Source organism: Prosopis cineraria, unplaced genomic scaffold (genome assembly GCF_029017545.1).
Source record: "Prosopis cineraria cultivar Desert tree isolate PC_DT_omini unplaced genomic scaffold, ASM2901754v1 PC13, whole genome shotgun sequence".
NCBI classification, from domain to species: domain Eukaryota; kingdom Viridiplantae; phylum Streptophyta; class Magnoliopsida; order Fabales; family Fabaceae; genus Prosopis; species Prosopis cineraria.
Window position 1 is genome coordinate 33,642,171 of NW_026555344.1, and position 22,674 is coordinate 33,664,844.

Sequence of the window (22,674 nt, forward strand, 5' to 3'; positions counted from 1 at the left end):
AGTTGTAAAAATATGAAGTTATAGTTATAAACAACTAATAAAGTAGTTGTAAACAATTACTATTAAACTTTATTAGTAATATATGATTGTTTAATTATTGGATATATGAAGTTATAGTTATAAAAAGTTAAAATTATAAGTCTAAATTTTTGATGAAGTAGTTGTAAATTAATTATTTGATTGATATAATATATATTTAATAAGAGTATTATTATCTTTGCAATGTCAAATTACACTCAGGTCCTAAGGGACCTGGCTGTGGTTTCTAAGTTTCATATGATTTATTGATAAATAAATATATTCCATTGAATCTATATATAATTTTTTTCTCTTTTTCATGAAACCTATACGTAATTTTTCCAAAAATAATTGCAATATCTATTATTCACGAATTACTATAGCACTTGGGGCTCTCTTGTTTATTGGGGAGGAATGGAATAATTTATAGAGAACAAAATAAATGAATAGTGTGTTTGGATTAATAGGGATTTGGATTTGGATTAAATTCCTCATTTGGATATAAAAAAATTTATAGATTTAGATTTGAATTATTACATTTCCTTTATAATTTTAAATCTTTTCCATATCTTTATCATTTGAAATTTCAATAACTTCATTTTCTTTGTATGTTTACTATTAATATTTCTATGACTTTCATATATTTTCTTACCTCTTGTTGATTGAAAAATATAGGTATAAACTCATTATTTTTAATTTTTTCTTTTCATTTTGAAGTTCAAGTCATCTCTCTTGTTCATTTGAATTTTTTTAAACTACCCAAATAAATAATTTTAAATAAATGAATTCCCAATGTGAGATTTGAAATGCAAGATTTTAAGTTTAAAATTAAAATTTAAGTCTACCAATCCAAATACTACCTGAGATAAATTTGTGAAATGATAGAGGGATGAAGACAATAGAAAAAATTAAAATTATAGGATGATAAAGGGTGAGGATGGGGATTGCCGTGAATAAAGCCATCAATTCTCATCATCACCTTTAATATCACTCCAAGACTCTTACATTTCCAAAAATTTAATCTCTCTATCAATATAGAACCTTATTTTAATTTATTTTGTTAACTATCAATCCATTTCTTTCCTTTCTTTTCCACTTCATTCTAATAACCAATCAAGCTTTCAATACTTATTAGAGTTTATTATATATATACTCTTTTCATTTAAAAATATAAGACATTTTTAATTAAATCTCACCCCTCAATAAAGTAGTTACATATTTTCAAATTAAACCTATCTTTTTATATTTATTTCTATTAAACATACTATAATAAATATAAAATTATTCATTAATAGGGACACTTGTAAAAAAAAGACAACTATTACATCTTAAAAAATTAAAAATACTTTATATTTTTTAACATCCAACTTCTCAAAAAATACCTTATATTTTTGAATGGAGGGAGTATATATTGTTAAGTAAAGATTTTAAATATATGGGAATCTTCTGCAGTTTAAAATAAATTAATGTATTGTGTCTTTATACCAAGAAAAACGTTAATGTCTTTATCATATGAATAGAAAGTGACAAGTTATCCTAAAACAGGAACGGAAGGAATTTAATATTTTAAATAAGGTATTGATGCTTCATTTGGAATTCAATACCATTCGAATAAGAATCATTTAGCATTATACATAGCGGATTATTATTAAAAATTTGTAAATTATGAATAAGTTACCAATTTTATTAGAAAGCAATGTGTTGTATTAAAAACACTTTAAATTTACCAATGGGTTTAGGTATACTGAAAGGAGCTAGTAGTCTCTTATAATGTGACAAACCAAAATTCAATACCCATTAGGAGAGATGCTTGCATTTAGTGTCAGGCTTTGCTCCAAATTGGATTACACCAGCGCTCAATAAAAAAAAAAGAACTAATTTTTTTTCCTCCAATTAAACTTTGTGAAATAAATTAAACTAAACATAATCTAAAATCTAAAAAAGAAAACTTAATTACACTTAAGTTTTCTCCTCTTGGCACTGAGTTCCACCAAAGTCTAATTGCCCTACACTATAATAATTGGTCAAAGGTTGTGCTTAACTATTAATAAATTCTTCTTTGATATTTTGAGAATGGTGTTTTGTCTTTTCCTTTTTTATAATTATTTCTTCTTCCACTGGATAAGTTAGCTCATGAAAAAGGTAAGTCTTGAGGGAGAAAAAAGTTTGCTTCTAGTATGTCTTGAGGAGAAAATGAAAAGAAAAAAGATATTTCTTCTTTCGATAGGTAACCTTTTAGGAAGTTCTCATGTTGTACCTCCTTTTAACTTCACCTATGTTTATAGCCAGTCCTAAGTCTAGATGATGCTTGTGTTAGGCCCTCGACAGGTAATGTAAAACTTTGTTGAATCTCACATAGATATGGGTTAAGGAAAGAAAAATGAGACAAAAAAAAAATGCCTGGGACTCAAAATAGGGAGATTTTGAAGAGTGGATCCTTCCTAGTTTGCCCATATTTTTTTTTTCATTTCCTACCCTTTGTCCATTCATTTTCATCTGACTTTCCCATCTGGTATTGATATTGAAATTCATATTTTTTAGATCAACCTTGGCTGAGTAAACTCCGAATTAGCTAAGTGTAGAAATATTAGTAATTGGAATAAAAAAATCATTTAAAAGATCAAAACTAAGATTTGAAAATAATTTAATCCTCAAGAATTAGTGTAAAACATGCTTGAGAAGCATGGAAAAGATTTAGGATTGAAAAACATTGAAACAAGGTCAAAAGAGTCATTCTTGAATAAAAGAGACCATTTGCCATGGCCAAAAACATGTCCATTGTGACTCATGGTTCAGAGAGCATTTGCTGTGGCTAATAGCACCATTTGATGTGGTTGACAATCCCTATGTGATGCATGGTAGTTGACACACAATTTATCATGATGCACGTTATCTAATAGCAAAGCTATAATGACAACTAACTAGAGCCAACTTTTAGAGCACACAAATTTTGACTCGGACCTTCAATTGAGGTGAATCAAATGCCTATATAAAGAGGAGAACAAACACTAACCAATGGCTATGATCCCACTCTAAATTGATAACATATAGAGAATTGAAATACCCATGACCGTTTCACAATTTCAATATTCTAAAACTCAATTGGGTACCCATAAACTAGCCGCCCCCTTTGGGCCTTAGACTACACTCAATAAATCCTAAAGCATAATATCCAAATCAATACATGCATACAAAATTTTATATAATTTAAAACCCATTACTTAACAATCACAATTTGAGGTGAGATAAAATGAACTTCCTTAGAATATGACATCATTAACTTTAAACTTTCAAAACAAGTTTAACATATGAGAATGAACTTATGTAAACATTTTGGCCTATTCAAAAGCTAGACTAAAAACCTAAACCATACCAAGTTCAAGAAATATCAAAAATACCTAAATCAACACATATAAAGTTACAAATACAAGTGGGAAATAGTCAAACCTAGTTAAACATGGAATGACCCCTAGTTGTCAATATGCGTATTCAAGTTAAACATATAACTTAGCTAGAGATTTACACCCATGTGCTTCTATAATAAAAAACCTTCTTTTTTGCTCCTTGCTGGACTTTATCCAAACATTAAACCATAGAGAGTGAGACATGAAATCTTAGTAACTAAGGAACATAAGTTCAAGCATATGTAAGAGCACAAATATGAGCAAGTGAAGTAGAAATTCATATCCATAATCTTAATGAACTCAAGCATTCATGTAAATGATATGTATTACACATGATTATATACATCCAACCTTATTACTCTCCTTATATCTTTTGACTAAATCCATGAGTTACTATATATATAAGACTAATTTGTGTGACCAAATCAACTTAGCTATCACTCAGCTAAAGGTCTTGACACTCATTTTCAGACCATAAATTTCCCCTCTTTCTAGAAAACTTAAAGGTGTTATAAGTTCTCGTCCCACACTATCTCTCGTAGGAAACTAGTGATACTAAGCATTTGTACTCAGACTATACCATCTCCTATTGGATGATGACAATACTAAGGACCTTTAATAAATCTCACCAATCACCATGAGCAAATCTTGGAGGAGGTCACATCACATGGATTTTACAACTCCCTTCTCTTATTTAGGTGAACTCTGTAACATCTTAAAATTTTAAAATAGAGTTAATTAAATTAATTAGAAGGTTAAGTTAATTAGTTAGGTCCTAATTAGATTAATGAAAGTAATTGGAGTTCTTTTAGGTCTATTAAAGGCTTGGAATAGGACCTTAAGGAGCCTTAGGCTACTTTAGGCCCAAGTAGGGTTTCTAGATTGCATCATTTGTAGCAAATTTATCAAAATTTAAAAACTTAGAGATGTGATTTGTTGCTCAAAACAAAAGAGAGAAACACGGGTCTAAGAGAAAGTGAAGAGTGAGCTCTATAAAGGTTTGTCTTGCTTGAAGGATTTTTGGAGCTATTTAACCCTTGGGTAAGCTTCTTCTGTCTTTCTCTTACCACATTTGTGTGTTTTTTTGCAAGTCCATGAGGAGTAGAAATTTTGTCTAAATCTTAAGCTAAGTTTTAGCCATTCATATGACTTTAATGAAGTCTAATGAGGTTTATTTGCATTTCTAATTTTTACTTTATGTTAATGGCAGCAATTAACGTCATTAATGATGAGTTTAAGCCTAACCATAATGCTAAGTAAACTAGTGTAAATTAATTAAGAGGTCTGACATTGTTTATTAAGCTTAGTGAAGATTAAATAAGTTAATGAAAGTGAGAAATGGAGTTGATTTTGGTTAATGACACTTAATAAGAGATTAAGGCCTTAACTATGATTAAGATTAATTAATGATGATTAGTAACATCATATGTTATGTGATAACATGAGTATGTATTGAGAAGCATGACATTGGACATGTGATGTTTTAAGTAGTGTAAGTATATGGTTGAATTTAATTTAATTTGAGAGAGTTCTGAGTATGCCATAGCATAAATATTGAATTTCTTAATCATGAATGGATAGTTCACCTAAAAGAGAGTAAATGGTGTTATTGGAAATCCATATGTTGTGGCCTTTGTTGAGAATTGCACATAGTGGTTGGCATATATGAATAATTAAACGTGCTTAGTATTGTCATTAATCTACGAGAATGGCATAGGTTGAGTATGATGCTTAGTATCATTGGGTCTTATAGGGGAGTGTATGGGTCAGGCAATTATGACACCCTAGTAATTCAAGAAAAGGGAATCTATAGTTCAAGAGTGAGTGTGAGAATCTTTAGTTGGGTAACCCCTTATTATTAAAGAGTAGGCTAATCTAGTCATATGAGTTAGTTATATATGAGTTAGTAGCCTTTGGATTCAATAAGAGGGCATAAAGAGAGGAATAAGTTGGTTGCATTTGATTATGCAAGATATCTGTTATTGATGCATTGTGTTAACATTGCCAAGTGCAATCTTATGCTTTACTTACTTATAATTGCCATACTTTGATATGCTTGAATTAAATTGTTCAGTTATTAAGATTGTATAATCTTACTCCCATTCATTAATACCTTTTCTAGAAGTCAATAAGGGCAATAACAAGGGGGAAGCATCCGATGCTAGAGATACATAGTTGTATTGTAAAGTCTCTAGCTTGTTTTGCTATTGTGCAATTGAATTTCTCAACATTAGGGGACTTATTGTTGATAGAACATACTCTATTTACATGAGTATTGTCATGGACTTAGGTAATTTTTGTTAATGTCCTTCATGATGATTTTATAAATAAGGCCTATCATGCAAGTGCATACTTATTGGTTGTTGTTTAACTAAATTGGCATGTTGAGTAGTTAAGCATGTTTAGTAAGTTTGTGGTTTATGTAAATTATTATTGTTATGGATAATGGTTAAGTGTTTAGTTGTGGCACTCAATTGATTTGGAAGAAGGTGTGACAAGTATGTGATTAGCCCTAAGTGTCCAAAATACTCATAAGATACTAGATTGAGGTAAGACTAGCCCCATTAGTTAGTTTACTTAACTGTCTATATGTGGACATTGACATCACCTTGATTGAAGGTGCAAGTTGAAAGTTAAATGCTCTAAAATTTAGACCCCATATGTTGTATTCTTAGTGAAGTTACCTATTAGCCTCAATGAAAGTTTCTGTTAGTTGTGGCAGATGACATAGTGGGTGTCAATTGCAATGGATGGTATGCTTGGCCATGACAGAGGGCATCTATGCAAAAGGCCATGATAGATTGTGTTTTTGCCATTGTGAGTGGTCTCTGTACCACAAGTCACAACAAATTGTACAAGAATTGTGATAAAATGACTCTTTTACCCTCTTTCATTTCTTTTTTATGCTCAAACTATTTTTCATGTTTTCGTAACTAATGTCACTATAATTCCAAATGTTTTTAAAGGGCCTTAATTATTGTTTTTAAACTTGAGTCTTTGGGATCTCATTTACCTAAAGGTATTATAATTAGTTTTTGGAATTTCAAATAGCCAAAGTTAATCTTATCATCTTTCTGTAAGTCTCTTTATTAGTCTAGTAGTGTTATGATTGGGTAATTGTATGGTTAATGTCAGAGGACATTACAAATTTGGTATCAAGTTTTCGAGTTTCAAGAGTTGGTGCTTGTGTGTCTATACTTATAACTTGTTGGTTTGTATATTAAGCATATAGAAATGTTTGCAATATGTATTCTTTATACATGTTTTCCCATTTTGCATAGTTTAAACTAATCTAATTGCGTGCTAACCTATTTTTTGTAACTTTCATCCTTAAGAGGGGAGAATAGCCAAAAGTCAGATATCTAAAATTACGAATGGTAAACCCCAACATAATCTATAGCCTAGCCCGTAGGTTCCACTATGTAATCCTTTACTTAAACAACCTCCTCAAGAGAATGAGAACCTCTTGAAAGAAATGAGGAATATGTTGATGGAGATGAGAGCTACTATGTAGCACCACTAGGTAGAGTTAAGGGCTAAGAGGACTACTGAGAATGATGTGATTCATAGTCTAGGAAATCACATCAATAGCATGATAGTTTGCAATGGAGGAAATGGTAAGGGAGGTGACAATAGTAGAGGTAATGGTATGATAAGTCATAGATTTTATATATTTTATTCCACCTTTTTCACGCATTTTAATGATAATCTTGGACTAATTTAGATTTATTAGATATTATTTGAATTATTAGTCAATTTTGAAGAATCATATATTTTTGGATCAATTATGGGAATTTTGAGCTTAATTGTTAATATTTCATTTTTCCTATTTTTAACATGGTTTAATTTGCCAATATTTAATTGAACTTAATTTGAATTTTTATAATTATTTGAGTTTTTGGCCATTTTGTAGGAAAAAATTATAATTGTTGAAAAAAATTAATTTAAAAATATTTTATGAGATATGGGATTTATTTTAGACATAGTCTATAGTAATAAGTTTGTGTTGACTTTTCAGGTTATGGAAGCACAACTAATAAAATTTAATTATGAAGATTAATTCTTGGATTCCAAAAGTCTTCCAATGGTTAAGGTTGTGAAAGACATTTTTGAGATTTATTAAGGGCAGAATGAGCATTTCTAACCAAGGAAAGTTAAATAACTTTTACTTTTTTTTTAATCTTTTTTCTTATTGGATTTTTTTTGAATTCAATGGTTGAAATTTTTCTTAAACTCTCTACCATCTCTTCTAACCATTTGATCATTTGTCCTTGTAATATCTTAGAATATTTATAAAATGAGAATAATTTAAAAGAAAGTGTATTTTTATTAATTATTGAAAAAAAAATAACAAGAAATCTTGAAGGCTTAGTGACATTGAACTTGATCCTTGGTTAATAGGTCCCTTGTTCAAATTCTGTCACGACGAGAAGGGGATTTTATTTTTATTATCTCAGTCCTTTGCGAAGTACCAAAATGCCCTCTGAAAAAAAATTAATTAAATGGCTTCAGATATTTTAGTTTATCTTCTCCAAAAATTTCCGTCCAAATTCAGTCCACAATTTGGGAACCTAGAAGATGATAAAAAAAATCCTCCTCATCCTCAATCCTCTTTCTTCTTTATCCTCTCTTCTCCGTCTTCCTTCTCGTTTGCCATAGATGACCGTGAGAGTGATGGAGTCTCCTTCTTCTTCTTCTGTCCTCTATTACTCCCTTCATTGTAGTAGCAGTATCGAAGATTCTTCCCTCTTCTTCACTTCATCAACTGTAAGTTAGGTTGAGCTTGTCTTTCCTCTCTCTTCTATGTTCAACATTTAATTCTTCTCTATCGTCTTTATCCTTGCCATGGTGTGGGGATCATCAGACATTCTCTTTCTTCCTCCTCCCTATTCTCTACTATGGATTCTTTCTCTTCTCTATTTTATCATGGTTGATTTGAGGGAATTAAGGCATGAATAATATTACAAAAGTAGCTAATTAGAAGTAAATTATATACATTTGAGAATGTCTCAGGTAAGTGAATATCATCCCAATAACTCTTTAGAAAATTCATTTTTATAAAAATATTGATTTAGCATATACATGTGCCTTCTCTTTTATTTATATAATCATTTTTGTTCTATGAAAACAAATAATAGAATATTTTAATTTATTTATTAATTTATGTATTAATTGATTAATTTATTTTTATGGTTCAAATTCTTAATTTTATTATTAACTATCATGCATGGAAATGTTTTCATTATATTATACTTTATTATATTATATTATATTATATAGAATAGTTCAGTTTATCTTTCAATTGAACGTATGAAAATATCTGCTATGTTAGAAATGTTGATTTTATGTTTAAATAGTGATTAACCATCATGATTCGTGCATGGGATATATATAAATATACACACATACATATGAATTCATTTACGTTGAGCTTGATAAGAAATGTTAAAAAGAGATAATATATTGATTTTATCAACCCATGCATGTTTGATTTAAAATGTGAAATTAAATCAGAATGCTGTTTGCTAATGATAGTACTATTAGCCTTTGGCGTACCATGGTGCACGTAGATAGCAAGGTTCTTGTAGGAGATGCTAGCCCCGTGTGTAGGCCAATGCACGTGGAACAGAGGGATGAATATACATGAGCATTGTACTCAAGCTTGTTTCGTGGCTTCTGCCATGCTTGTTTCATGGCTTCCAACTGCGCTTGACTAGTTACTTACTTTTGTAGATTGTGTGTCCACACTTATTTATTATTTACCTTCATGGATTGCATGTTCACGCTCGTTTTTAATAGAGTCCTGCTAAATGATATTTGAAATTATTGTTTTTACTTACATATTTACTTACTTATTTATTTTAACCGAATCTTTTTAGCAAGTTGATTTTCAAGAATGGATTTCTTTATAATGAAAAAGTTGTATTTCTTAACTATTTAATACAAGCTTGATAGTTTATAAATCAAAACTTGACCGTGTGTTGTCATCATATGAGGATATTTTTGGATTAAATGCTTAAATGAAAAATTATTTAGTTTGAGTTATATACACTTGCTTTTCTAAATGATTATTTTGGTTAAATTCAAGTTTATTCTATTTATATTTCTTTCTTTGATTTCTTTTAATTTTACTTTAGAGTGTTATTCATTGAAAAAATATTTTTGGTCTCAAATGGTATGGCTCAACTTATATCTCAAGGTGTTCATTAAGGCATTTTATCATTGAAATGGAGTGAAAGAATTACTTAGACAAGTCTCATTTGATATAGCTTGAATTGTGTATTAGATTAATGGTTTGATCCTAGATGCTCCACATATATTATAAGTAGGATCCTTGTATTACAAGATTATATTTTTGTTAGTTAAGAGAGGAGCATTTTTTTGTTTGGTTGTTGTTATTCTTTGTTGTTTTAAAATTTTGAAAAGTCTAAACTTTACAGAAAAAAATTTACAAAATTTGTTTATATAAAAAATATCAAAAATAAAATCCTATTTTAATCTCAAATCTATTTATGGTTTAAAACTTGAGCTCAAAGGTTGTGGGTTTTGTATACATATCTCATGCCGGTCATGCCAGCAAACAAAATAGTCGAGCTACCACACACACACACACACGGAACTTTAAGCAACTGAGGAGGAAGAAAAAGAATGACCGAACGTGCGTGCATACACCAACTTCGTTAGCCACGAAACAGAGCAGAACCATAAGGAAGGAAGAAGACAGAAAATTTCAGCCAGCAAACACACAAATCAGATTACCACACACACAGAGACTTCCAACTGTTGAGGGGAAAGAAAAGAAAAGAAAAGCTGAACATACACGCATGAGCGCGCCTCTTTCAGCCACAGAACAGCGAAGAAATGAGCAGAGATTCAGCTCAGCACAAGACAGAAAGTAGACAAAGAGCAGAGAAGAATCAGCGAAGAAAGAGGCATGCCGACGGTGAGGAGGAAAGGCTCAACAGTGACGAGAAAGGAGTAGTCTAATGTCGGTGAAGAAGAGACATGGGAATGCTCTGTTTTTGCTTTCACGTGAAGAATATGATCTGATTAAAATATATATATATATATATATATATATATTTAGGAAAAAGTGCAAGAAAAAGCACAAAAAAATTACAAGCAAGACCTAAGAAAAATTACAAGGACCCCAAACTCTTTTATAATTTAAAATAAAATAAAATCAAACTTGTTAACAAAATTTATTTAAATAAAATATCCTTTTGAGAGAAATTTGTTCGACTCAATTTTTTTTTTTGGGGGTCATAACATTAGAGGAGACGGTAGAGACGGCAACAGGCACCCCAAATTCATAATTCTTGGACCAATACCACTGCTACACAGAATATTAATTACATTGAAATCAATTCATGAATCCATAATATTATAATAGCCAATATACTCAGGTACCATTTGGCCACATCGACAACGAGGTCCTTGTCATTCTTCATCCCGTTGCTGCCAGGGAATATATAACCTGCACGTGGGAGTTAATCGTCACCTTGGCCATCAGCCACACTTCGCTTCCTCTGTTTTGCAAATAGTTACTGCTACAAAATAAATATATGGGAGTGCTTATTTTTTGCCAACAAAAGTATTTTTGAAATGCTCCGTAGCCAACGCTCCCATATACACAAGAGCTCTTAAAACGCGTTTCTGTAGAGGGAAGATATAGGAGTGCTCTTTAAAAAAGCACTCCTGTAGGTGTGACTAATAAGAGTACTTTTTGTTAAAAATGCTCATGAACTCCAAAGAATTTTAATATAAAAAACACACCGTTACAAGAGGGCTTTTCAAAAGAGCGCTCTTGTATCCTCCCCCTACAGTTTCTGTGGGAATACTCTTCAAGTGAGCGCTCCCATATGGTAGTTTTTATTTAAAAAAAAATCAAAAACTTTTTACATTTTCTCTTACAGCTCATTAAAAATGACTAATCCATACATAGAGTTGAACAAAATATAAAAGATTACACAAACTTTAAAGCACATCATATAAAAGTTATTTTAGACAATTATGATTAAATTTTATTGCCTAGATGAATTTGAGCTATTAACATTTTGCTATGGAATTGAAAACCTTTCATCCAAAAGTTCAAATAACCCCAAATATGTCTTCTTGTATAGAAAAGCTCATATCTAACATTCTTGGATCAAATTCTTGGCCCATCCTTTTCTCTAGGACATGTGCCCTTTCCTCCGCTGCACAATAATAGCTGCCAACGATACTGAAACACTCTTGACCAACTGCGTCCCACTATATATTCAAAGAAATGGATGTTGTCAGCACGAGCCATGTAGACATGATTAATAACCACAATTAACTTTTCCTATGTTTCTTAAGTGTGTAGTACTGAACCACAAGAATTTTTTTTTTCTCCCATACAAAAATGGATAAACCCAGAGTATCATCATATTGAATAGAGGATATTCTACAACAAAAGAAAGATAATATACCCAAGAAACATTGCTGGAGCCTGGAGGTTGATTGCTTAGTTTTCAAACATTGAGGTTTGGCTGAAATTAAGCTTTATTAAAAAAAAATTCAGATAATTTCAAGAAAGCACAATAATTAGATGTTGAAAGAAACAAAACTTTCTATCTAAAATAATTTCAGAATCTTATTAACTTTAAAGTTATCTTGTACTTACTATTTGAAGCTTGATAGTCTTCCCATCTTGTTCCACAGCTTGAAATTTCTATAGAAGAGAGCATAGAGAATAATTAGTCACGTAGTTATATTTTGACAACTGGAACTTGATCTTGAATAGGAAATATATATTCTTACAAAGTCAACTCCAATTGTACTGATATAGCTGTCAAGGTATGAATCATCGTGGTTTACAATGACAGTAGAAAAATCAGCAAGCTTTTTTTAATTTTACATTAAAAGGTTCAAAACAAAAAGAATTTTGTTACGCACTGCACAGACCACCAATACAAATGACCAGGCCACAAATTTCAATGTTCAAAATAGTACAAATGGCCTACACAAACCATGTTTGATTAGGTGCAATGCTGTCCCAAACGCACTAAAACTTCAAACAGAGAATGCTGAACATGAAGCACATCACCCTGAGAAAGAACAAGAAAGAGATAGAAGCTCAAAACTTAAAGCAAACCTCAGAAAGAGATATCATTTGCTGACACCAGAATCTCCAATAAGCAAAAGCTTAAACAAATAGTCACTGCATATATAAAAACAAAAATTGGGAGATTAATTAATACAGTATCAGCAGTGTTATTTGATTTAAAAGAAAAAAAAGGGCCCATCCAGCTCAATTGATAAAGCAATCCATCAAGTATTAATGCATATGACGAATCATGTTTTATAGTTGAAACAAATCAATACAACTACTACTTCATTTTTGTGTTTGCTTAAGGAAGATAGAAATGGAGCGCAATCATGTTTTTTATGTATCTTTTGCTGATAAGAATTTGGTAATTTTATTATTCCATTACACGACTCGATTGATTTGAATAATATCTTTTGCAATCAAATTTCACACTCTTTAGAAGAATGCAGTCTGCAAAAATGCCAAGAAAGTAAAATTGGAATAAACGAAAATGATGAAAATGGTCCTTCTTCCAGGCAACCGAGTAGTGACCTAGCACAGGACAAGCAAGAAAATTGCTCGAGCAGCTAAAAACAAGTTCTCTAGGTTTACCAAATCACTAATCATAATCATCAACTAAGGAATTTTGCCGAGAAACAGACCCAACAGTGCACAGAAAAAATTACCCTTGCGTCTCTCAAGCCATTTTGGCACCAAATCGATGAGTTTTCTAGGAGAAGATAATGGTTAAAGTGAAACAATACCTTTAATCTAGAGAACACTGAACGCAGGAGCATGACGACGTAGCTGGAGGGTGAACCGAGGAGGACGATGAAGCGCGATGCACCAAAGCTGCGGCGACAATAGCGGCAAAGATTGAAGGGAAAATGCGACACATAAGGAGCAGATCTGCAGCGACACTACGCAGATCTATGATTTCGTATAGCTGTTCGGCGTGGCTGGGACGGCGTGTTCCGACGATAGGCAGGCGACGGTTGACGGCAGCCATTGATTAGGATATTGATGGTGGCAAGGCAACAAACGGGAAGTTGGAAGGGTTTGGGAGAGAAGGATTTAGAGACAATATGCGGATCTGGACTTTAAAAATGCGAGAGACTTGTGGAGCTTTACAAATATTGTATTTTGATATTAAAAAAAAATTCTTTTGGCTTCTATATAACTTTTTAATTTTTTTTTTTTAAAAGCGTTCTTATATTTTTATTATTTTACCTTTAAGAATGCTTACCCAGTACCTTTAAGATATTGGGTAAGCGCTCCTAAAGATAATTTTTTTTTAATTTTTTTTTAACTTAACCATTCAAAGCATTTTACATTAAACAAGTTTTTAGGAGCGCTTTATTTTTAAGTGCTTCTAAAGAAATTTGTTTCTACTTTTTATTTTTTTATAATTTATAGGAGTGCTCCAATAAAGTAATATTATGGGGCACTTTTTAAAAGTGCTCCAGTAAATTTCATCTCAATATATAAGAGTGTTTTTTTTATAAATGCTACAAAAAATGTGCTTTTAAAATATATTTTGTAGTAGTGAGTATAATTGAATCTATATAGACAAAGCATCTCCAATTCAATCACTATGTTCTTAATTTCCAGATTGAAAACAAAACATGGGATAATTGGGATAATGAAAAAACTGCATATTTCAAGAATTTTTTATTCAAAATCGTATGTACTATCAACGTTGAAAAATTCAAATCCTACAAAATAGTGTGTAGAAATTAACAAAAACGTATATTTGTGTGTGAGGATAGGAACAATAGATTTCATAATGGCACTTGAGTTCCATAGGCTATTTTATTCCAAGAGATGTTATTTGTCTTCTGTAAATGTATGGAGTGTTTCAAAATTTACAAAAAGTTATACTATTCATATGTCATACATAATGCTAGTTATAAGTTATGCTGTTCATAACTTGTTTTGTAATATGTGAATGATCTCGTGCGTAGTTTGTCTTGGAATATTGCTGTGTAAGATTCAATGGGAACTTATAGCTTGAATATCTGAAGTGCATAATCATTAATTATCACTGAAGGCTGGCAACAAGGAATTCTTCTCTTCTCTCCTTTGCTCATTAAAAAAGTAGTATATCCATCTCCTCCTAATGAACATATAATTTTGGCCTTGAATTAAGGAGAAGCACGTGTTTAATTTGCTTTGGGAGTTTGTGTCTCGTATCATGTGAGAATCCTTGTGAAGTTTGTGATTTATAGGATTTTCTCAACATTTCGTATTATATTTAGACAAATTTCATGCACTCTGTTAATTTATTTTTAGGATAAGAAAATATCCAATGCATTATTTTGTTGTTATTGAAATTTGCTTACCTAACATGAGTGCATGAATTGGTTTACAATTTTCTTGCTGGGTGCCTGTGATTTATGATTGGATCATTGACATTACTGGGATTGACTAAGAATACAAGACTTAGGAATCTCTATGCTTTTTTTTTTTTTTTAGTTTTAAATCATAAACTGAGATTCATTCACTAAAGAAAAGGAACGGTACAAAGACAAACTAAAGGAGAGAAATCCAATCATCATCCACCTCCTTCCTCATGCAAGGTGGCGAATGATCAAAGATGCAAAAGGTTCTCTCATCAAATGTTTGAATTAAACTAACAAGTGTACATACATAAATTTTTTCCTGAAGTTTTCGCATCAGTTACGTGAATGGAACTAGCCTTGTGAGGTGATTTTAGGGTTTCTTCTTTATTCATCAAGACCATCAGACGAGTGGGATGACAAGTCCAGAACAAGGCATTGAGAAAAGATGAATAATCTGAAGCCGCTGGAATGCATTCAAGGACCACCATCGTCACATTTGTTGTATGATATGTATGATACACTACTGGATGTTCTTTTAGCTCTTCCAGAGTCAGCAGATTCTGTCTATTCAAAGTTGTATCAAAGTCAATATATATTCCAAGAAATTAAAGATAAACTTAATTTTTCATGACACTGAACTTCATAGTATACTGAAGTGGAATCTATTATGTGTGTTTAACTATCTCCAATTCTTAACAGACATGCAAACATGAGGCGGAAGAACGATATAATTTCATCATATCATAACAATTAACTACGACGTTAAGCGATCATGTGGGATCCTCACAGATTCTCCTAATTCATCTTCGTTAGTTCTACAAATCAAACTAAAATCTCTGGAGAAACGTAACAATGATACATTACTAATATTGATCACAGCATAACAACAATGAATGCAAAATTAATTGGCAATAACAAAAATGACTATATCACAACAGGCTTAAAAAAATAGGAATCAACATGTACACAGCTCTAGAATATACAAAAAAAAAAAAAAAAGAGGATTTAGCTGAAGCGATGTACAAGAATGCCTCCTTACAAAAATTGCACCAGTTAACCCAAAAGCAAAAGAATTCACATATATACCTCAATAAAAATCCGATGCAAATGTGCTTCCCTAGCTAAAGAGTGTGAGTGACTGATAACGTCCCTAAGAGCAAATATCTATGTCAAAGAAGAGATATATAAGTGGAAAAGACATGTGAATATACTCATTTGCATATACACAAAGCACCTATTCATTGATTATGCGCGCGCGCGCGCACATAATTGTTATATGATCAACGGACCCAGATTAATTAAGGCTCTTAAAGTTTCTTCAACTTACTGCCTTGTGCTGCTTCTTGTTTCTTCTACTGAATGCTTCTTCTTCCTGTGGCTCTCAGCTACTGAACCGTAGTTACAGAGACATATCAACAATCCACCACAGGCTGCATAGTAGAAGGCAGCTTGATGAAAATGGCCTAGGCCGCACTCCTCCTGTATTTGGGGTTAGCTAAAATTTAGCCACTCTTTCTATCTTCATCTCTAATTTAATAAATCTTATTGATCTCCTTTGATTTCCATGTTTTAATTTTATTGATGATTAATAGTCTGCGAATTTCAATGATGCTACTGACTATTATTAATCTTGAAGAAACATTCGGGGCTGTAGAGTTGTGCCACGTATTGACTTAATAAGTTTGTGTACATAGCATGGTAGGTCCAAATTATATAGAACCTTAAGAAGTTCCACATAAATTAAGCAATCTTTTTTTGCTTTGGAATATGGATTTTCACCATTGACAGGTTTATCAAAATTAACTTTACTCATTAATTGGACACTTGTCTCCTGCATTGATAAAACTAGGGAATTTTTTTTTTTTACTGATTTAAATTTGGCTAGATTCGGCTTGATTTTGATACCAGATGATGATCCATGGTGATAGCCTTAATACTGGAGGAACATCTAGATCAAATCAAGGCTTTGTACTTGAGCCTGTAATGGGATTTCACATGAGCTACATAGTTCGACTTCTTTTACTATATTTTTTTTCCTCTACGTTGACTCGGCATTCCTCTAGGTCGACGTATACTGTATTCATAATTCAGGGAAGTAGACAGTTCTTACTCTTGGAGATCAAATCCTCTGATCCCTCGTCATCATAGTCGACCAGTAGAATCGAATCTGTATACAGAAAACAACCCCAATTCGATAACCTTATACTCAATTTCCAGATTGAAAAAACAAATACACTGGTTGTTGATTTCTAATGACAAAATCAATGGGTTATTCTACAAATTTATGTACAGTCCGCCTTCTTGTTCATTTCTCTAAATTCTTGTTTTACTTCTTGCTTTCATCTAAAAGTGTGTCAAAGATGAAGAACAGTATTGATGGACGTTAGTGCCCTGAAATATCAACTACTGTGATAGTGAAGAAGTGGAATATAAAGTATTTTGAAAAGTGTGAAAGTAAATCCTTACTATATATATATATAAATTGAAAGAAATTATCATATATATAAGAGAAAGTGGATTGCAAGTGTCTCAAAAGGATTGGCTTCATTCCCATCCTCTTCATCTGTCTTTATTATTTCAGGAAATAATTAACCATACGTAATTATTGCATATATTATTTATTCAACTTTAATTTCAACAAATAATTATACATATATTATTGAATATTTTAAATATGATTATTTGCAATTTAAAGATTTGTTCATACCTGTAAGGCACCTCCTCCGTGACCTCTCCAATATTAGACAGACTAACAACTGTCCACTGGAATTCAATTACCCTGTGCCTGAGTATTATGCATATACAAATATAAGTGAAAAGCCAAAGCACAATGTCATCACACCTTTCAAGTCATGTTGTTAAATGTAATATGTTTTTGTAAATTTTGTTACGAGGTTTTTTAAATTATATTAGCTGTTCAATTGTTATGTTTCCTTAGAAATACTTCCAATGTCTCAAATGAACAAGAAAAGAATTCAGGTGCATGAGGAATGAGATGGATTTTCCAATGAAGGAGGGATATTCTTTATTTCAATAATATCTGTTAAAATAATATTGATCTTAATCTACATGCGTATGAATTAGAAAGTTAACAATGGCCGAAGGTTTCATGTAAATAGATCCTTTACACCTATGTTGGTTTAGCATCCAATAAGCCAAATCATATTTACTAATATGGTATCTGAGTCTTATGTAGTACAATACGAATGTTAAGAATAGAGTTATATAATTTGTTTGTTCAAAACTTGATGAGAAGATATTTTTGTAGTTTTTCAATATATTCATACAACAAAAAGTTGGGCTTAATCATGCATTACTAGCTTCTTAATTTTTCCTGGAATGACCCATGAAAATGATTCAGCAATGCTTGTTTCTTTGCTTTAGTGAGGAGAGGAAAATGGCAGAGCTGAATAGGTTCATACCTTGGTTAACTTAAGTGAACAATAAAAAGAAAAGAAAAGAAACATGAAAAGCAACAATACTGAGGAAAATTATGAGGGATTTGTGATGAATTTGGGGTGTTTGTGACAGATATAACGTGGATCAATCCGTCAAAAATTTCTTGGTCACAAATTTTTTTTGGGTTGGATTTTTGCATTTTCGTCACAGATGCATCACGAAAAAATTTTGATGGGTTTGCAATGGATTTGTTTCCTTCACAAATTCGTTGCAAATTTTTTGTTTTCTTGCAGCATGGAATTGATGTATATTCTCAATCTAAGAGAAAATTTGACAAAAAAATAAAACAAAAAATTATTACTTTCAACTTAATTAAATCCTAAATTCTTACCTGTCAAAACCTAAACCAATGTAAATTACACTCAAAACAATTTTTGATTTCGTTCTTTGGGCATGCAAGATTTGAAAGCTATTATATGAACAAGACACACATGATAGTGAGAGTTCTAAATACCTTACTTTGGTATTCCGGTGATCTGATTTATTGAAGCCATATATATTTATCCACTTTTCTTGAGCTTCTTCATCATCATCTTCTTGAACCGAAACCTTTATGAATGACATGTCTAAATTGCTAGTACATCTAAACAAAAGAAAAACCTTGTGGTTAGAATGAAATATTTGACGGCTGATGCTGTTGAAAGATAAAGTGGTATATATAGAGCGATGAGACCTAGGGCTTGGAAATTGTGGTTATTTAATGTACATACATGTGTTTCAAGCGCATAGGTTCAAAGCAATTGAGAGTTTTAAATGAAATCCAATCCAACAAATCTCAGCCACACATTTCATCTAATATAATATATTGTATTGAATAACCAGTCAGGAGACACTAGTATTATAGTCGGATTGTGGTCAAACCTATAGCTTGATCAAACTGATTGTGATTAAATTAAAATATTTTAATTATATACTAACTATTTTTGAAGAAAAAGATAGAAACAACATTACAAATATATAAAAAAAATTAATCTCAAATAAAAATAAAAATGTAATTAATGAATAATAAACTAAAGATAAGACATTAAAATATATAGAGAAATAAAAAATATAATTATGTTGGAAAAAAAATTATATAATTAACCATAGTACTAAAAATTGGACATCGACAGTTGAACAAAAGATCAATTGAATCGGTCATAATTAACATAATATAATTTAAATAAAAAGGATAATTCTCAAAACATTCATCTATATCCAAGACTTAATATATATCTCAAACAACATACATTAATAATTCTAACAATAATAAAACATAACAACATTTAAAATAATATATTTGTATAATATCAGGCTTGAAAGTAAATATAAAAGCATGATATATTTTTATCATTTTATATATCTAAAAAAAGTAACCCGACCCAAACTCCTCAGCCTGTGAGTTTCGGCGGGTAACTCCGGGTTAGTCTCGGGTCATTGGGGTTGACTAGCACCCCAAAAAATAGCCAAACTAGATCAGACGTACACAAATGGGACGTCGGTTTAACCGGATGGTCCAGTTTTATACACAAACTATGTAATTAACACTATGGCCTAGTACTAAATGTGTATCTGTAAGGGACTAGGGAAGTGTGAGTGAATTTATGCTGCATAGTACTGGGTTATTAGGACACTATCACCGAAAAAACGGGAAAAAGAGTTGAAAAATTTCAGGACAAGATCATGATTAGCAAATTAATTGGAGAAAATGATGTTTTTAAGATAATAACTTATAAAGACAATGGCTTTAAGAAGAATTAAGTTAGCACTTAGGCAATGCGAGTATATCAATCAAATCCAATCATATTATAACATGCTGGTTTTACTATTTAATTTAACCATTTCTGAAATTTTATTTTCAAGTACAATAGGACCCACATCGATCACTTTTACACTATGCTTTAATTTAATCTTTTAATTTTAGAAAATATTTTTTTAATTATTTGAATTTTGAACTCAAATAAGGCTTTTTTTTTCTTGCTAATCATAATTATTTTTAAAAATAAAATTACACTTTTACTTAAAATATTTTAGGGTTAGAGAATATTTTCACCCGTCAACTATTTGCTTAGGGGAATTTATTATTCTAAACTAGTGTTTTTATTCTCGGGTCAAACTTGACGGTCAAAACAATGAAGCAAATTGGCTTGATTGTTTTACTTATTTGAAGAAATTTGACTGGATTGAACTATTTTAAATCAATTTTTAAGATGGGAACCAGAGTCAAATTGAAAACTAAAACAATTTTTGTGGAACTAGATGAGTTAGGAGTTAACATCTATTTTTTTCAAAAAAAAAAAAAAAACAGAAAGAAAGAAAGAGCAACTCTATGAAAGGAGAGGAGAACTAAATTGAATATTAAGGAAGAAGAAGGAAACAAGAAAAAATGCACAAATTCTGATTGCTTTCCCAAAAGACCCAAGTACAGCCAAGGAGAGAGAAAAAGATGCCATTAACCAATGACTAATAATAATTCTCAAAGATGGATGGACATTATTAATTTGTTTTAAAAAAATTACATATAACAAACTTATTTATAAATAAGTCCCACGAAAGTAAATTCAAAAATTACAATTAGGTTCTTTGAGATCTAATTATAATTTAAAATTATTTTATAAAGACAATAATACCTCTATTAAACATATATGATATCAATTAAATAATTAATTTATAACTATTTCATTAGCAATTTATAACTATAATTTTAACTTTTAATAATTGTAACTTTACATATCCAATAGTTAAACAATTATACATTATTAACCAAATTTAATATTAATTATTTACAACTATTTTATTAATAATTTACAATTATAACGTCAGTTTTTTATAACTGTACTTTCACATATTCAATAATTAAATTAATCAATTTAACTATTCGATATATAAAATTAGAACTGTAAAAAGTTAAAATTACAGTTGTAAATTATTTAATTAATATAATGTACATATGTTTGATAAGGACATTATTGTCTTTTCATCTAAATTTTAAATTACACTTAGGTCCCTAGAAATTTAGTTGTTGTTTTTAAATTTTGCAAAATTTATTTATAAATAAGTCAACTTTATATGATTTATATGTAATTTTTTTATTTTTTTATAATATAACGAATTGGCTTCATCGATTGGAAAAATTATCTGCCTTGAGATACTAAAAATAAAATTTAAGCACATATTCTTACACTTTCCAACGCATAATTCACACCCGGGCACATCTAATTGTAATTGAGCTTTGTCACTTCGGGGACATCCGATATAATTGTAATTGAGCTTTCCAACGGCTGCAAGTCTAGCATGCATGTTTTGCTTTCTTTCTGGTTCAAATTTTATGTTTTATATGTATTTCTAATTTAATATTATATATTTATTTATAATTATAAATTTCGTTTCTTTTTTTAATAATTTTTGTTTTTTATCTTTTAAGTATCTAAAGTTGAATTTAATTTTGGTAAATTTTTCTCGTTAGTTTTATTATTATTATCAAAAATTTATTTTTATATTATAATGTGAAAAAATATCTCAACTGATTTAATTTTGTATATTTTGGTTGAGCTATTTAACTACGCTTTTTTAGCATATTTGTCAATATTTTGTGTGTTCGTGATGTGTTTTATTATTTTCAATATATTTTACTTTATTTTTTATAGATATATTATTTATGCATATAATATTATTTTTTATTTAATTATTATATTGTTGGCTGAACCATTATTGGTTTGATTGTCTAAACCATAAAATCTGTGACTAATTAACTTTTTTGTTTGACATCTGAGGATTTGGATTCCATAATTGTAGTCATTGAGTGATTTTAGCCATGTGATAAATCCAAGCTCTTTATTAGATCCATGGTATTGAAAATCGGACTGGACCGGCTGGGTCGACCTGAAAACCGGTGATCTGGTCCCTTATTCGGTCTGGGTTTACCCTTAACCCGGTGAGGGAGTAAACCGGTGTAACTCGGTCAACCCAGGTTCAACCCGGTATAACCTGGTCAACCTGGGTTGACCGAGTTATTATTTTTTCAAACTTTTACCTTCAAAATAACATCGTTTTTTATTTTTCTTCATTTTTAATTTTTTAGAGCTCTGAGTTCGGAAATAAGATAACAAAAAAAAAGTAAAATTAAAGTCAAAAAATGAAAAATTAGAGGCAGAGCATGCTAAGTCTAAAAATATGGTATTTTATTATTATTAGACTTTTGAGTAGTTGGATTTAATTGAATGTTTTTATAATGAATGTCTTTTTATTTAAATTGTATTATTTTAATCATGACCGGTTTGCCACCGGTTCAACCCCAATTGAACCATTAACCCGTGACTCAGTGCCATGACTGGTTTAATGATCGGTCCGGTTTTACGTACCTTGATTAGATCAATGGTTTGGATAATTTTGTTGAAACTAAAATCAGAAACACTCAATC

The 22,674-nt window shown here is 30.7% G+C and overlaps 3 long non-coding RNA genes across 6 annotated transcripts; 1 reads left to right on the forward strand and 2 right to left on the reverse strand.

Annotated features, from left to right (window-relative positions):
- Positions 1 to 7,999: 7,999 nt before the first annotated feature.
- On the forward strand, positions 8,000 to 9,245 carry LOC129290153 (uncharacterized). Its single transcript, XR_008588265.1, has 2 exons — positions 8,000 to 8,189; positions 8,958 to 9,245. It is a non-coding gene; the product is annotated as an uncharacterized LOC129290153 (long non-coding RNA).
- Positions 9,246 to 10,731: 1,486 nt separating this feature from the next.
- Positions 10,732 to 13,560, reverse strand: LOC129290152 (uncharacterized). Of its 3 annotated transcripts, XR_008588264.1 has the most exons (5): positions 13,239 to 13,560; positions 12,541 to 12,606; positions 12,070 to 12,117; positions 11,876 to 11,946; positions 10,732 to 10,969 (listed from the first exon to the last, which is right to left on the reverse strand). It is a non-coding gene; the product is annotated as an uncharacterized LOC129290152 (long non-coding RNA). The 3 variants fall into 3 exon arrangements; XR_008588262.1 differs by lacking the exon at positions 11,876 to 11,946 and having other exon boundaries at positions 13,239 to 13,558; XR_008588263.1 differs by lacking the exon at positions 11,876 to 11,946 and having other exon boundaries at positions 10,732 to 10,899; positions 13,239 to 13,557.
- Positions 13,561 to 15,774: 2,214 nt separating this feature from the next.
- LOC129290368 (uncharacterized) lies at positions 15,775 to 18,887 on the reverse strand. Of its 2 annotated transcripts, none has more exons than XR_008588333.1 (5): positions 18,730 to 18,887; positions 17,524 to 17,601; positions 16,927 to 16,983; positions 16,144 to 16,295; positions 15,775 to 15,966 (listed from the first exon to the last, which is right to left on the reverse strand). It is a non-coding gene; the product is annotated as an uncharacterized LOC129290368 (long non-coding RNA). The 2 variants fall into 2 exon arrangements; XR_008588335.1 differs by having other exon boundaries at positions 15,775 to 15,980.
- Between the last annotated feature and the right edge of the window lie 3,787 nt (positions 18,888 to 22,674).